The sequence below is a fragment of the Schistocerca serialis genome, chromosome 2 (genome assembly GCF_023864345.2).
Source record: "Schistocerca serialis cubense isolate TAMUIC-IGC-003099 chromosome 2, iqSchSeri2.2, whole genome shotgun sequence".
NCBI lineage: Eukaryota > Metazoa > Arthropoda > Insecta > Orthoptera > Acrididae > Schistocerca > Schistocerca serialis.
The window spans coordinates 680,865,615-680,880,972 of record NC_064639.1 but is presented as its reverse complement, the minus strand read 5'-3'; the positions used below and the strand labels follow the sequence as shown (position 1 = coordinate 680,880,972).

Sequence of the window (15,358 nt, the reverse complement as noted above, 5' to 3'; positions counted from 1 at the left end):
GCTTTTGCGAGGCCAATTGAGGAGCTACTTGACTGAAAAGTAGCGGCACCAGTCACGAAAACTGACAACGTCCAGGAGAACGGTGTGCTGACCACGTGCCCCTCCTATCCGCATCCCGTGACGCCTAAGGGCTGAGGATGAAATAGCCGCCGATCGGTACCATTGAGCCCTCAAGGCTTGTTCGGACGGTGTTCGTTTTACTTTCCTTCTACAGGTAAACTGGAGCCACACAACAAGCGAAAAGCCTTTTAAGACTGTAGCTGTAACAAAACGGAACTATGTTGGTACGTGTGCTTCATCTCTAACGACCTCGCCGTCGGTTTGCTCTTAAACCGAAACATTCATTTCAAAAGATTTGGACTCTCGCTGTGCTTGTGCAGTGTCTGGGAGACGGGGCAGGGCCTAATTTCCCGCACACGCTCCCGCGTCCTATCCAGCTCTTAAAAGGGATGGATCAGAGCAAAAAAACATGGGCTCGTCCGGGATTTGAACCCGGGACCTCTCGCACCCTAAGCGAGAATCATACCCCCTTTTTATTTTTTTTTAATTTTTATACAAATTGTGGTGTCACCGCCAGACACCACACTTGCTAGGTGGTAGATTAAATCGGCCGCGGTCCATTTAGTACATGTCGGACCCGCGTGTCGCTACTGTGTGATCGCAGACCTAGCGCCACCACAAGGCAGGTCTCGTGATACGAACAAGCACTCGTCCCAGTTGTACGACGACATTGCTAGAGACAATACGGACGAAGCCTTCCTCTCATTTGCCGAGAGACAGTTAGAATAGCCTTCTGCTAAGTCCATGGCTACGACCTAGCAAGGCGCCATTAGCCTTACATAGTTTGAGAATTATAGTATAAATGTCTCAAGAAGAATGCTGTAGTCATCAACTAATAAAGTTAAGTATAAAGCAGCTACGTACTTTTCTTGCTACCATTCAATAGTTATCCTGTTCCAGAATTCACGCCCGTCGGCGTGTGTGTACGCGTGCCTTTCTTTCAATCGACTACCGTGTGGCGTAACAGTCTTGTTACGTCACTACAGGGAGTATCTGTGCAAAATGGGGGATACGTGACGCCAAATACACGTTAGCATATCGTGTCCGTTGCAGGAGGTCTAGGTGCCTCAGACGGTGGTCACTTATTCCTGCTCTCATCTGATCCAATAAACGCCTGTATTTAAGGGCTGTTAAACGCTTCATGTCAGATGTGAAATCAATGACAGCGGATTGTGTCACTGATTCGTAGCGGTGCGACGCTCTCGTCGGGTAGGCTTCTGCCTATAGACAGGGCGTGTGATTTGTGGAGATTGAGATGGCTCCCCGATGCTGCGCCGTAGGTCGCCACCCACGCCAGTGCTGCACGAACATCGTCATTATTGCGAAGAAGGAGTACCAGATCATCCGCATAGGCAGTGAGCAAAAAGTGTGTCCACCAAGGGACATCCCAGTCAGGCGTTGTCAGAGGCCGCAGAAGAGTGGTTCCAAGACGAGGGCGTACAATATCGCCGAAAGAGGGCAGCCTTGTCGCACCGATCGCTGGATCTGTATCGGCGGCGTAAGACACACGAAACGTGGAGAGATTGACACACTTCGTGCAGGAGGCGGCCAGGCGTGTGGCTGTCGGCTGCGACACAACGGACAGCGCTGCGTGTCTGACTGTGTAAGGCAGCGCAGTGTTCTGATACAGTAGAGCACGTCAAGGCTAATGGAGAGGAGAAATACAGACGAGTCGAGATCCTCTACAAGAGATACGCTTGTACTGCCTTCAGTCAGTTGCATCTCATGGGCTAGTTTTTCTCTTCCATCTTTCTCTCTTACAATACGGAACGCCAAAGACTAGACGTATCCGATGAATATAACACAAACTCGATTCCTGAATTATTTTAGATTGTATTGCTTATAGTGAAGAAATAATTGGTACAGCAAATCGCTTCCGCATCGACGTTAACTAATGGAGTTGAAAACAAGAACGATCGCAAGATTGTGTCTCATTCACAGAATGACAGGATCTTGTTACCGCAAAAATTTCAGTCCATGTCGTCTTAGTCATCTCATTTACGAACGAATTTAAAGCAATTCCTTATTAGGAGGGATATTCCGACTTAAAATTTGTCCATACTGTCAAAAGTTGGCGGGGCAGTTATGTAAATGCACATGTCTTTGTGTCTCTCATATGCAACAGTTGGTTACTGGCACTGCGGCCGTTTTACGGACCGATAATATTAACTGAAATTTCTTTTTCCCGCCAACAGCTAGTTTATACCAGCGATGACAGTTACCATCGCACTTACTGGTATCTAAATTGATAATCAGTTGTGTCTGACGTTTGAAGCTGATTTGTGATTGAGCTTAGCTGTGTTGGTACAAGCAATTTTCCCAAATCGTCAAAATGTTCAGGACGAAGAGCGCATTCGACGCCATCTGTTATTAATGACGATATAGTAAGGCGCAGACAGCAGAAACGTACCAGTCAGTACTGGAGGCATGGGCCACTCAGCGGGAAAGTGACGACTCACCACAATGCTAGCCCATGTACGGTTCAGCTCACAACGCCTTTTCCGTCGGCGTCACATCGGGAACTGTTTGACCATCCATCCTATTACGCTGTCCTTATTTCCACAGATTACCAAACTTTGTTTTACACGAAGAAAAGGTACAGATAACTGTCACATATCGGTTCCAGCCAAAGGCGGCAAACGATTACAGCACAGAAATAGGCTGCATGGTTGATTGGGGGAAGGGGGCCAAACAGCGAGGTCATCGGTTCCATCGGATTAGGGAAGGGTGGGCAAGGAAGTCGGCCGTGTCCTTTCAAAGGAACCGTCACGGCATTTGCCTGAAGCAATTAAGGGAAATCACGGAAAACCTAAATCAGGACGGCCGGACTGCAGGTTCCGTCGTCCTCACGAATGCGAGTCCAGTGCGCTGAACACTGCGCCACACCGCTTAAAGAAATGGGAGACATGGTCACCAGTATGACATTTGTCCCAGATGCAATTATTAGTCCAGTAGTAGCTCAAGAATATGTTTGTCTTCAAATAAATTTTCCAGCCACCTACAGTCTCCTTCTGTTTACAGGTCGAGGGAAATCTACTTTGTAGGTTATCCTCGTACACCTCAAGCGTATAGTGAGACATCACAGGGACTTACATTCAGTAATTAACATAGACGAGGCTTTGGCTACAGGGAAATGTCACAAACAGACTTCTCTACCGGCTCTTGAAGACCGTCACACAGCCTACTTATTGTGGTGACGCAGTACAGTCACCTCAGGTGATCACTGGGCAGTGGCTGGTGCTCGGTATAAGCCAGCGGGCCACACGGCTTCCTGTTTCCTTTGCTGCCTGTGCAGCCAAGATCGAAAACCGTCCCACAATACTACTCGACAGACTACAGGTATTCGCCAGAAATGCAGGTAACTACAGCTGTAATCACTTCCGTATGGGCATGGGAAAAACTGCTCGTTCCATACAAGCTACGTTTCTCTAACAAATGTGGATAGGTGACTGAGCCATTAGAAGAGGTATCAAATGTGCACATAGGGTACATTATCCAGCATCTGGAGGTACACAGCATCTACGTGAATTTATAACGGCAACTAAATTATTTAAAATCAGTTTTGTGCGCATTTAAGAACCGTTTTGCGCAGTTTTTTTGTTAAGCAGGTGCAGAATTCATTAGACACAACGAATCTTGTTTACAGTTACGCCGAAACGCGTGAATGATGGTGTACATCTTCCGAAAGTATCAGCAGAGAACGCAGAGCTTCTGCTTAAATAAGACGATATGCTCATATAATGTAGACGTTTTTCTATTTGGAGAATGTAAGGAAATGTGTGTCCCATATAGTATCAAGTGCGCGCTACTGTAGTTCACCCAACAAACGGACGATATATGATAACAGAACATCAAAGAAAATTTTAATGCTACGCTAAAAGTAAGTACACTATTTCCCGAAATTCTGCAAATCCGTTTCATTGGATACAAACGCGTGCAAAATGCAGAACTCACCCGGGATTTGAGACCCGGATCCCTCGTACCCGAAGCGAGAATCATAGCCCCCCCCCCCCTCTTTTTTTCTTTTATCTAATTTTGTTCAATACTGTTCGTTGCCTTTGCTTGGGGAGGACGTCCCTTGACAACCGTTCAAGTTAATCGTTGATCCATTCATCTTTTTTTCCTTTTTTATTACAGAGGGCACCCCACTTGCCAACACACACACGGAAGTCCTGGACAGTAACCCATCCAAGCGCAAGCCGAGTCCGACAGCGTTAACCTCCAAACGAGAAACGGCGTTAACACTACGGCAAGGCCGTTGGCAAGTCTAGAACAAGTTAATTTAAATATTTCGGTGCTGCACAATGCAGACGGATGATTAATTACAGACTCAAACTCATGCTTGCGCTGTTTGTTTGGGTTTCTGTAGCTGAATTACTTTAAAACGCCACCTACAATGGTAAAGTGGGTTCTAGTATACCCAGTAATATTGGGTTGGAATTACCCTGTAACAGCTAATTGAATGTATCTCGTGGATGAAATTTTCACTCCGCAACGGGGTGTGCCCGTTTATATAATTTCCGCCAGATTAAAACGGCGCCAGACAGACTCGAACTCATGACCATGACTTTACTCGGTGCAGCACACAGTTTTCATCCGCCAGAAAGTTCAGTTATATATTTACACTTATTCAAATTATCCATTGTTGAACCTAACCAAATATCGTTGTTATGCAAAGCAGTTTAAAAAAGGAACAAATATAGAAAAAAGGAAGTAAGTAATAACTTCAATCATTTTAAACAGTGACAAAACGGAGTTCTTTTCCTCCTTGCAAGTCACTGTTTAGTCTCTATCTCGGAAAAAAAAGGTGGAGTGCTTTAGCGCCATAGCGATGTACAGATTTGCCCCTTAATTCAAAACTAAATTTTCAAATTATAAAAACTGTTTTTCATCTCAGTTAATTACTGACCTTGTTACAAACCTATTTCATTATTATTTGGTGAAGAGATTTCCATTTGTTTTGATTAAAGTGCGAAATCATTTAAAGTTACGCAAACATGCTGCCTAATGGTTGTAATAGAAAAGCACCAAATGGCTCGTTTTCAAACTAAATAAAAATTTATCTGAAATATAAAAGGCGACCAAGACGTTTCCGTTCAAAGGCCGTATAGTCCAGAACTGGTATTCTAATCAGGCAAAATCGCCGTGAGAACCGAGGCAATCATACCACCGACACGCCAGTTGAAGATACAAGTTTGGTAAAACACCGTGTCCTGGTGGTTGAAGAAGTCTATAATTGCCTCCTGTACGTCCTCGTCCGACGGGAATTGTCAACCCTTCAAGGACTGTATTACGGAACTGAAGGCAGGATAATCGCGTGCGGGAAGACGACTATAAGGACGGTGCCCGACTCTCTCCCACCTTTCCGTGATGGATGAGGCTGGCCTCCCAGATCGACCGGCCTCTTGTAGTGAAACGCGACCAGCACGGAACTCGGCTCAGCAATCGACAAAGGTGGTTCTCGACAGACATGCTGCCCCACACACTTGCTTCATGCTCCATTGTATGTCTACCGGTATTTGTCCTTCAGCACCTAAGAAAAGAGTAACAGCAAGTTGGTCCTATTTGAACGCATTTTGTAATAACGTTGCAATTGTTTACGTTTCTGCATTTTCGCATGCACGTTGCATAAACACGAATGCCACATTAATCCCTTGCCTATATGTCGGTACTTATATACTGGTATCGGAGACACCGCAGCAGCGCCCTCAAAGAAAGCTTTTGACAGCCCCTTATAATTAAGGATCAGGGCTTAATTAATGATTTGTTTACTGCGTACTACTGGCAGTTGGCATGTGCTTGGTGTGCCAAATTCTGGTGTTGTGTAAGCGTTGTACTACGCAGTAAATCTGTGCCTGTGTGATGAAAATTAATCAAAATTTCTGTGGTTCTGATGAACATACTAAATGATGAAATGACAAATTTGTAATTTACCACTTTCCTTTTCATTGCACTTCCACAAGCGTCCTCAATTTTTCAACAATGTAATATTTCTCTGTTTCTTACTTTTCCCCCGTTACAAGAACAATTTGGGCTAGAAAAAGTAGGCTGGCCGCACGACATACTTGGCGAACGGGTGGTGGACTCGTTTCCGCTAGAGGTAGATCTGTTTTGCGAAGAATGTAATACAGTATTCATATAAACTAACATATGTCAAACGAACTTTATTTCACGGATGACGTTTGTAATCTGCAAATTAGGAAAAAAATGCTTAAATGGTTTTGTGACAGTCAGATGGTACCCCCGCAATGACTGCGCAGGTGAGATTTGCAAGGTAAGATTTCGCACATCAGTCTCTCTTCCTCTCGCATTTGTCAACAGAAATAGGAAAGACCTGTTCCTTCGGCCACGTACGCTGCAGTGGTAGGGAGAATGAATGTCAGCCGGTAATTCAGCAACGGCGGCGGCGCACGACCTTTGCTTCCCAGTGACAGAGAAGACTAGAAGAGCACTGTATACTCACGCCGCTGACTCGACGCCCGCGCGAAGACCGGGATACGTGACGGCTCTGGGGCGTGGCACCCACTTATGTGGGCCACACGAGAACGCAGTCTGTGCACTCCTTCGGTAGCTCAGTTGGTAGAGCGGTGGACTGTAGTGGTCATTCTGGCAGATATCCATAGGTCGCTGGTTCAAATCCGGCCCGAAGGAATATTTTAGATTTCTCTATTTGTCAGACTTTTCCCTTGAGCGGATATATGGGCCCGACTGCCGCAAAGATTTTGAATGCCCCGCAAAAACTAAGAAGGGTGCAATGAGCACATAGTATTAGATTGGCGCTTAAGTTAGTATTATTTTTCAATAATTTTTATAAACACAACACATACATATAGCAGAGTCTTTACTCATCAACGCTGGGGTAACTTTTCGATTCCGCAATTGTAAAAATCACAGAGTTTTGAGATGAACTCATCGAGCCGTGCTCATAGCGCATTTTCATCGAGAAAAGAAGTTCGTTCAAGGTTGTTCGATAGACAGCGGAAAAGGTAAAAATCTGAGGGCAGGATCTGGTGCATAGTGTGGGTGCAGAATGATTTCCCAACCCAAAGCTGGTATAGTGTTTCTTCTAAGTCTAGCAGAATCCGGGCGGACGTTATCGTGGAGTAACATTGCTTTATTCTTGGACTGCGTATGCAAGACGTCTCAGCTCTTGGCAATACAAATCAGCAGTGAGGTTACACCTCGGGGAAGCAGTACGTTGTACACGCCACTGTCGCTCTTCCACCAAATGCATAACATTATCTTTTGTGGATGCACGCAGGTCTTTGTGCGGCGAGATGGTGCTTTGTTTGGACTCAGCCATTTCTTTCGTTTTCTCTTGTTAATATAAAGATACCATTTCTCGTAAGCTATAATGAAACAGCATAGAAATGGTCGGTGTTGTTCTCGAGGCAATTGATGATGAGCGAGCAGAGATGCACATATGGGCACCCGCTAATATTCATGGTTTTAGCTTGGAGCCTGTGGTACCCGTACACGTGATTTTTCAAACTTCCCCGTTGCTTGCAAATGTCGAACGATGACGGAATGATCAAATTTCCTCACATGTGGCACTAACGTGGATAATTGTGGATTAATGCGTTTGACTATCTTCATCAAACTCCGAGGGTCTTCCGAACCGTCGGAAGTCACTACTGTCAAAATGATCCTCCGTAACCAAGAAAGCCATTTTCTTGCCGTGCTCTGTGCAGTGGCGTTATCCCCACACACGGCGCAAATGTTTCCGGCTGCGTCCGCTGCTGTCAAGCCTTTCCACAAGTCAAACAGAAGAATGACGGAAATGTTCCGATTTCTCCACTTTGCACTCAATTCTGTAGATTCCACAGCCCCACTCACAATCTCCAAATGACAAAAGGCAATGACTCAAATATCAACAGTGAACCATGCAACAACGTGATAGGTACTCCGCAAGCCAACGTACGATGCATGGCGAAAGGGACTTCGTACAAATGCTATCGATTATCCGTCCAATTCCATACACGTATTGAGCGAGGGTGAGATGACTGTCTCCACGCCTGTGTAGGCGTCCTGGTCTTCATTACCTTGTTCTTACTATCCGTACGCCAGGTATACGGTGGTAGCAGCAGAACTGTCGCACAATTCACTTCGAATATTCGTCGCCCCAGTTTACCCAAGAGTTTCGCGACAATCCTCAGTGCATATTTTGCATTATGACCCGTTTATTACGAAAGCTGTTTTTCTTTAAAGCCGACTTAGATGTGTAATTAGAACACAGATGCATTTTCCATCAGTTATGGTAGCGTGTATTGGCCTCGGTTACCTGCGTTACTGGGTGGTTGTCGAGCAGACATCTGTAGCGAACCCTGATGTCAAACTGCGATAGATGCAGTCCTCGCCTGTATTCTTACAGGTAAACACTTGTGAAACTTCTCTCTGTCCCACACCAGCGTCTCGTCAGTTGAACATATTTTCTGCCAAAAAGAATAGAGGTAGTACTTTAGACCCCAGCGTTTTCCTCGTGAGTTGTAGGTAAAGGGTTGATTTTTAGTGCCCCTGTTACTTGTTTTGAGTGGTATTGTGAAATTTTTTCCCAGCAGGATAACAACTGTTGTATGCCGTCATCATTTTTTCATCCGTATTGCGATTTTCGGCAGTCCTTGTGTAGCGCTTTGCATATAGTTGTGTAACGAGGTTCAATCTTTATGACCTAATTACAAAGTTAGGACCGATCTTTACTTCAGTTTTCCAACTAAAGTAGCTAAAGTACACTAACCTAAGCTTCCTGCATCTGGGCAGTTTCCAGGTGTTGGATGGTGCCCTAGGGCTTTCTGTCCAGAAGGACCAGGGTTCGAGCCCGAAAAGGGCCTCCCAATTTTAATTTCCCGCCAATTCTCGGAGGGGGAAGGGTGGTATGGGATGTCAGTACAGCCCTGGAACAAAGAAATTCCGACCAAAGTTTCGAAATTCCGACCAAAGTTTCGAAATTCCCATCAATAGTGCATGTGGGTGGGCGGAGGGGGAGGGGGTGGAGAGGGGGAGGGTGATGGGGCCTATGTGCAGGCTGAGAAAAACAAATGTTCAAATGCGTGTGAATCTTAGGGGACTTAACTGCTAAGGTCATCAGTCCCTAAGCTTACACACTACTTAACCTAAATTATCCTAAGGACAAACACACACACACACACACACACCCGTGGCCGAGGGAGGACTCCACCGGGATCAGCCGCACAGTTCATGACAGCAGGGCCTTAGACCGCTCGCTGAGAAAAACAAATGACATCATGTGTGAATTGGGGTAATTAATTGGTCAATTTAATTATTTTGATATCAGTGTGGTATCAATTTGATATAAAAATTGGGGTTGGAGCCCCATTACCCTACTACTAAGACGTGTGTTCGGATTGGCACTGACAGCTATTCTTTTATGGTTTCAGAGTCATAAGGATCCATTCAGGAGGTTCTCAAGACAGCTATTCATGCAAAGCATTGGTCTTTTACCAATCATTTATGGAACAATTGTCTTGTAAATCATTCCAGAGTCGTTTTTTGTCGCTGCAGTAGACTGTTGCATTTTCTAATATTTCTGCAAATAGATATGGTGTCTTTGAAGCACTCCCGGTGGAATAGCAATGTAGGAAATCTGTGAGACAGTTTGGGTAGAGAGACATGAAGGAATGCTGCACTTTTTGGAGGTGACAATTCACTGAAAAAATGCCCAGTGAATGATCGCACCGCAGTGCGGTAGGATAACTGCATCCGAAGAGCAGTGCCTTCGACAGGCTTTACACAGCTCTGAATTCATTCTCTTGATTGTTTGCTAGAATGACGTGTCGTGTAAGTTGTGAAGTATAATAAACCTTTTTCTTATCTATTAGGAGGCAAATCATCTATTTTCTTTAGTTTTTCGTTTTTTTTCTTACTATATTGATAATATTGTCACTCAACCGTTTTCTTCAACCAACGGCTTCATACTTAAAAAGAACAGTGAAAGCTGTGAGGAGCAGGGCACCAAATCGTCCTAAAGCAGAAGCGACAAAATGTGGATTTTGCTTTCTGGCAGCTGATCTTCGAAGCTTATGCCTGGATGACCTAGCTTCTTATGACATTCTTGCTTTTCCTGCTGTCCGTAGTGACTGATTCATGGTTAATGTTCACTACATATAGTACACTCCTTGTTTTTAGTCCTTTTAGAATTACTGTTTTATCTCCATAAACTTGAACAGAATATTTGCACTATGCCATCTTTCTCGGTAATAGCATTCACAGACACCAGATTTCTAGAGTTCAGAAACATAAATAACATCCTTGAGAATACAGTTTTTACCTACAAAGTTTACTGTTGCATATTTTTTCACTGGTTAGCCTTGTTTGGCAACTTACACAAGTCTATCACAGTCTTTTACTTTCGTTACCTTGTCCAATTCATAACACGTACGAGTAAATCATGCACATGCTCTATCAACAATCATGACCATATCTTCTTCCTCATTAGTTCCTTCTGGAATATTTCTTTGTTGCATTTATATGCAGGAAATACAATGCCTTCTTTCTTCTTTTAAGTCTCCCTTTGTGTTCTCTTCAGTGACGACTTCTCCCTCCTTGTCTTCTGTGGTGTCCCCTTTTTTGTGTTCTTGGGTGATGTATTCTTTCTTGTTTTCTTCCACGAGTGTGCCAAAAATGTTATATTTGTGTTGTCTTTGCTCTTAAAGTAACAATCTTCTTTTTCTTCGTGGTTTATCCTTTTGCATAGAGGACACGGCTCGAAAGGCCTCAGTTTTGGTTCCAGAATTTATTTTTATTTGTAAAGTGGCATTCTCCCTCTCTGTGATTATTTTTCTTTCGTACAGAACAATGTTCAGTTTTTTTACGATTCTTGCATTCTCTTGCAAAATGTCTTTATCGAGCACAATTGTTACAGATTAGATCCGTAATTTATTTTTGTTCAAATGAACAAATGCTAAACTTTCTTCTTGCTTATTACCCTTCGACTGTTCATCTTCTCTTATGAGCCTTGCAATTAAATTTTCCATAGTCCTCTGAGCATAGGCTATTGAAACCCATGCTGCACAAAATTTTTTAATTCATGTGGCAAAAGAGACATTATCTCGGGTATGAGTATGGTGTCTGGCAGCTTTTCTGACTGAAGAGGGTTCAATTCAAATGCTGTGTTCTGTAGAGCAGTTACGTTACTAGCCAATTCCTTATTTTATGAGATATGAAATTTTATAATTTTTGAAGGAATCGCAAATTTCTTGCAGAAGTGTCTCCTTTGTATATTTCTTTAAGTTTATCTTACGCAGACTTGGACGTTTCACAATACTATATACGTCGCTTTACCTTCTTGTCAATTATCCTCATTATAGATCGTTTCGCCCTCCTTTCCCGTTGCTGACATTTCTTCTGCGTCGCATTTTTTCAAGTGATTCAGTTCCATTCAGAAAATCACTCAAATCCTGACTAGTAAACAGAATTCTGACTTTGACGTCCCACATGACAGAAGTACTGCTGCTTACGAGCCCTTAAATATCGCGAAATTCTTCATTTTCTTGAGGCTTTTTAGGTGTCTCTCTTCTTTAAATGTTTCGTGTCTGTTTTCACGTTTCTTTGTTGATTTCGCGATCTTTTAACGCTGTTTCGTCCACTGTTTTGCCCTTTCTTATTTTTGGGGCTGTCGATTTTTTTTCTTTTGGTGTCCACTTTATAATGAATATTGTAAGATACACATTGTTTAAGTAAAGGAATATTTATTGCCTTCTTCATACAACAACTGGCCACAGACACAGACATTATGCACACTCTCCAATAATTCGCATCTTCTACTTGTTCTGGTTGCCAACCTTGCAAAACATACAGTTAACACTGCCTTTTACCAACTCTTCAAAACTTTCAACAGACAGAAGAGAAAGCTATAGACCCAGATACGAATCTAAATATACATCGCACGTTGATGAGAGCACTGGAAAAGTACGCAAATATTAGACAAAGTGGAAACTGAAAAAAACCAGGCGCAATACTGAAATGTTTAGTTGGACCTCCTCAGTTTACACCAACTCGGTTCCGTTAAACACAAGCTGCTTCACTGCTATTTGGACTGTGGCTCCCATACGTACTGTCTTCAAACGCGTTTCATTAAACCAGTGAGTGATTAAAGGTCTAGGTCAGCCATGCACAGACCGCGACCCGCCCCTCATCGCTCGTTCTTGTAAATCGACAAAAAAAAAACCTATTTCGAAATGAATGAGTGTCATGTTTCAAATTAAATCATGTAAATCATGTTTCCGTAAAAACACATCTTTGTAATTACATTTGTTAGGTAAAATAAATATTTGAGAAACAAGTGATGTGAACTAATTATGTTTTTTCTTTTTGCTTGCGGCTCTTACGTAGTCACAGTAAGGGATTTGTGGCCCGCACTACTACTGTTTGTATTTGTAAACCTGTGGCCCAGATAAAATGTTCTGTGATTGCTGCAACCTCAATAAATGTGTAGATTTTTTTCCTTGTTCGTGAAAGGTAATGAAGTGGGTCTGTACAGGCTGCAGCCGTGGTTTATCTACGACGAAGGATTGCGAGGTTAATGCAGGCGCACTCCTTCCTCCGCAATTCAAATATATATATTAACTATTAACTTTATCTTAGCACGTTTGTCGGTGTCATCATTTGCAATATCAGGTACATAACTACTCGTTTTATAAACTGAACCGCCTTTTTCTATCTGCAGTAAGGATAAGGTGCGTCAGCAATGTTGTTGTTGTTGTTGTCTTCAGTCCGAAAACTGGTTTGCTGCAGCTCACCATGCTACTGTGTCTGGTGCTAGACTCATGTCCGAGTAAATACTGCAACTTACACCCTTCTGGATCGACTTACTGTTTTCATCTGTTGGTCTTCCTCTACGATTTTTACCCCCCACACTTCCCTCATACACTGAACTGATTTTCCTTGATGTCTCAGAATGTGTCCTATCAGCCGCTCCCTTCTTGGGGTGAAGTTGTGCCACAGATTTCTTCTCTCCCCAATTCTATTCAGTATCTCCTCACTAGATTCATGATCTGCTCATCAAAACTTCAACGTTCTTCTGTAACACCATACCTGAAAAGACTCTTCTCTTCTTGTGTAAGCTGTTTATCGTCCTTGTTTCATTTCCATACATGGCGACACTCAAGACAAATGCTTTCAGAAAAGACTTCCTGACACTTAAATCTACACTCGACGTTAACAAACTTCTCTTCTTCAGAAACTCTTTTCTTGCCATTGCCACTCTACGTTTGATATTCCCTCTACTTCAACCATTATCAGTTTTTGCTGCCCAAGTAGCAGTAATCAGTTAATGCTTAAGTGTCTCGTTTCCCAAACTAATTCCCTCAGCATCACTTAATTTAATTCGACTACATTCCAATGGCCTTGCCACTGCGGTAGCATCGGTTCTCGTCAGATTACCGAAGTTAATCACTTGGATGGGTAGCCGTCCGGTCTGATGAGCGCCATTGGCAAGCGGTTGCCCTGTCGGCCCTTGTGAGGCAAACTGAGGAGCTACTTCATTGAGAAGTAGCGGCTATGGTCACGAAAACTGACAGTGGCCGGGAGAGCGGTGTGCTGACCACACGCCACTAGATATCCGCATCCGGTGACGCCTGTTATCTGAGGATGACAAGGCGGTCGGTCAGTACCAATTAGGATCTTCCGAGACCTGTTCGGAACGGAATTTAGTTTTTAATTTTTTTATTTTCCATTATCCTTGTTTTGCTTCTGTTATTTTCATCTTGTACCCTTCTTTCAAGACACTGCCCATTCCATTCAACTGCTCTTCCAAGTCCTCTGCTGTCTCTTACAGAATTACAATGTCATCGTCAAACCTCGAAGTTTTTATTTCTCTTCCCTGAACTTCAGGTCCTTCTTCAAATTTTTGTTTGAGTCCTTTACTGCCTGTTTAATGTACAGACTGAATAATGTCGGGGATAGGCTACTACCGTGCCCCACTCACTTCTCGAACACTGCTTCCCTTTCACGTCCCTGGACACTCACTACTACCGTCTGCTTTCTGTACAAGTTGTAAATAGCCCTTCTCTCTCTGTGTTTTACCTCTGCTACCTTCAAAATTTCAAAGGGAATATTCCAGTCAACATTGTCGAAAACTTTCTCGTAGGATCAACACTGCCTCGCGTTTTCCTACAGTTCTCCAGAATCCAAACAAACTTCCCCGAGGTCGGGTTCTACTACTTTTTCAATTCTTCTGTAAGGAACTTGGTAGTATTTTGCAACCATGACTTATTTACTGGTAGTTCAGTAATATTCACACCTGCCAGCACCTACTTCGTTCGGAATTGTAATAATGATATGCTTCTTGAAGTCTTGGGGTGTTTGGTCTGTCTCGTACATTTTGCAAATCGGATGGAAGAGTTTTGTCACGGCTGGTTCTCCCAAGGCTATCAGTAGTTCTGATGTCATGTCGTCTACTCCCAGTCCCTTGTTTTGACTTAGGACTTTCCGTGCTCTGTCAAATTCTTCTCTTACTATCACATCTTCCATCTTATCTTCAACTACGTGCGCCTTCATTTCTATAATACTGCCTGCAAGTACATCTTCCTTGTATAAACCATATATGTACTCCTTCCACCTTCCAGCTTTCCCTTCTCTGATTAGGACTGGTTTTCCATCTGATGTTGATACAGGTGCTTTCTTTTCTCCAAAGGCCTCTTTAATTTTCCTATGGGCGGCATTTATCTTTCCCCTAGTGATACACGTTTCTGAGTCCTTACATTTGTCCTCTAGCCATTCGTGGTTAGTCATTTTGCACTTCCTGCCAATTTTGTCTGCTTCACTTGTATTTTTATATTTTCTGCCTTCATCAATTAAATTCAACATCTCCTCTGTTATCCAAGGATTGATACTAAGTAGGCTTCGTCTTTTTACCTTTTTGATCCTCTGCTGCCTTCACTATTTCATCTCTTCAAACTGCCCATTCGTCTTTTACTATATTCCTTTCCCCTGTTCTCGTCAAGCATTGCCTAATATTCTCTCTGAAACTCACAGCAACCTTCGGTTCTTTCAACTTGTGCGGGTCCCATTTCTCTAATTTTCTACTGTTTTCCAATTTCTTCAGTTTTAATCTACAGTTGATAACAAATAAATTGTGGTCAGAAACCACATCTGCCCCTGGAAATATCTTACAGTTTAAAACCTGGTTTCGAAATCTCTGTCTTACCATTACATAATCAATCTGAAACCTTCCGATGCCTCCAGTCTCTTCCACGTATACAACCTTCTCTCATGATTCTTAAACCAAGTGTTAACGACAATTGTACAAAACTCTACTAGGCAGCTTTCTCTTTCATTCCGT

The 15,358-nt window shown here is 43.2% G+C and overlaps 1 non-coding gene across 1 annotated transcript; it reads left to right on the top strand.

The window, feature by feature from the left end:
• The first annotated feature begins 6,621 nt into the window (after positions 1-6,621).
• Trnay-gua (transfer RNA tyrosine (anticodon GUA)) lies at positions 6,622-6,711 on the top strand. The gene is given in 2 exon segments: positions 6,622-6,658; positions 6,676-6,711. It is a non-coding gene; the product is annotated as a tRNA-Tyr (tRNA).
• Positions 6,712-15,358: the final 8,647 nt, after the last annotated feature.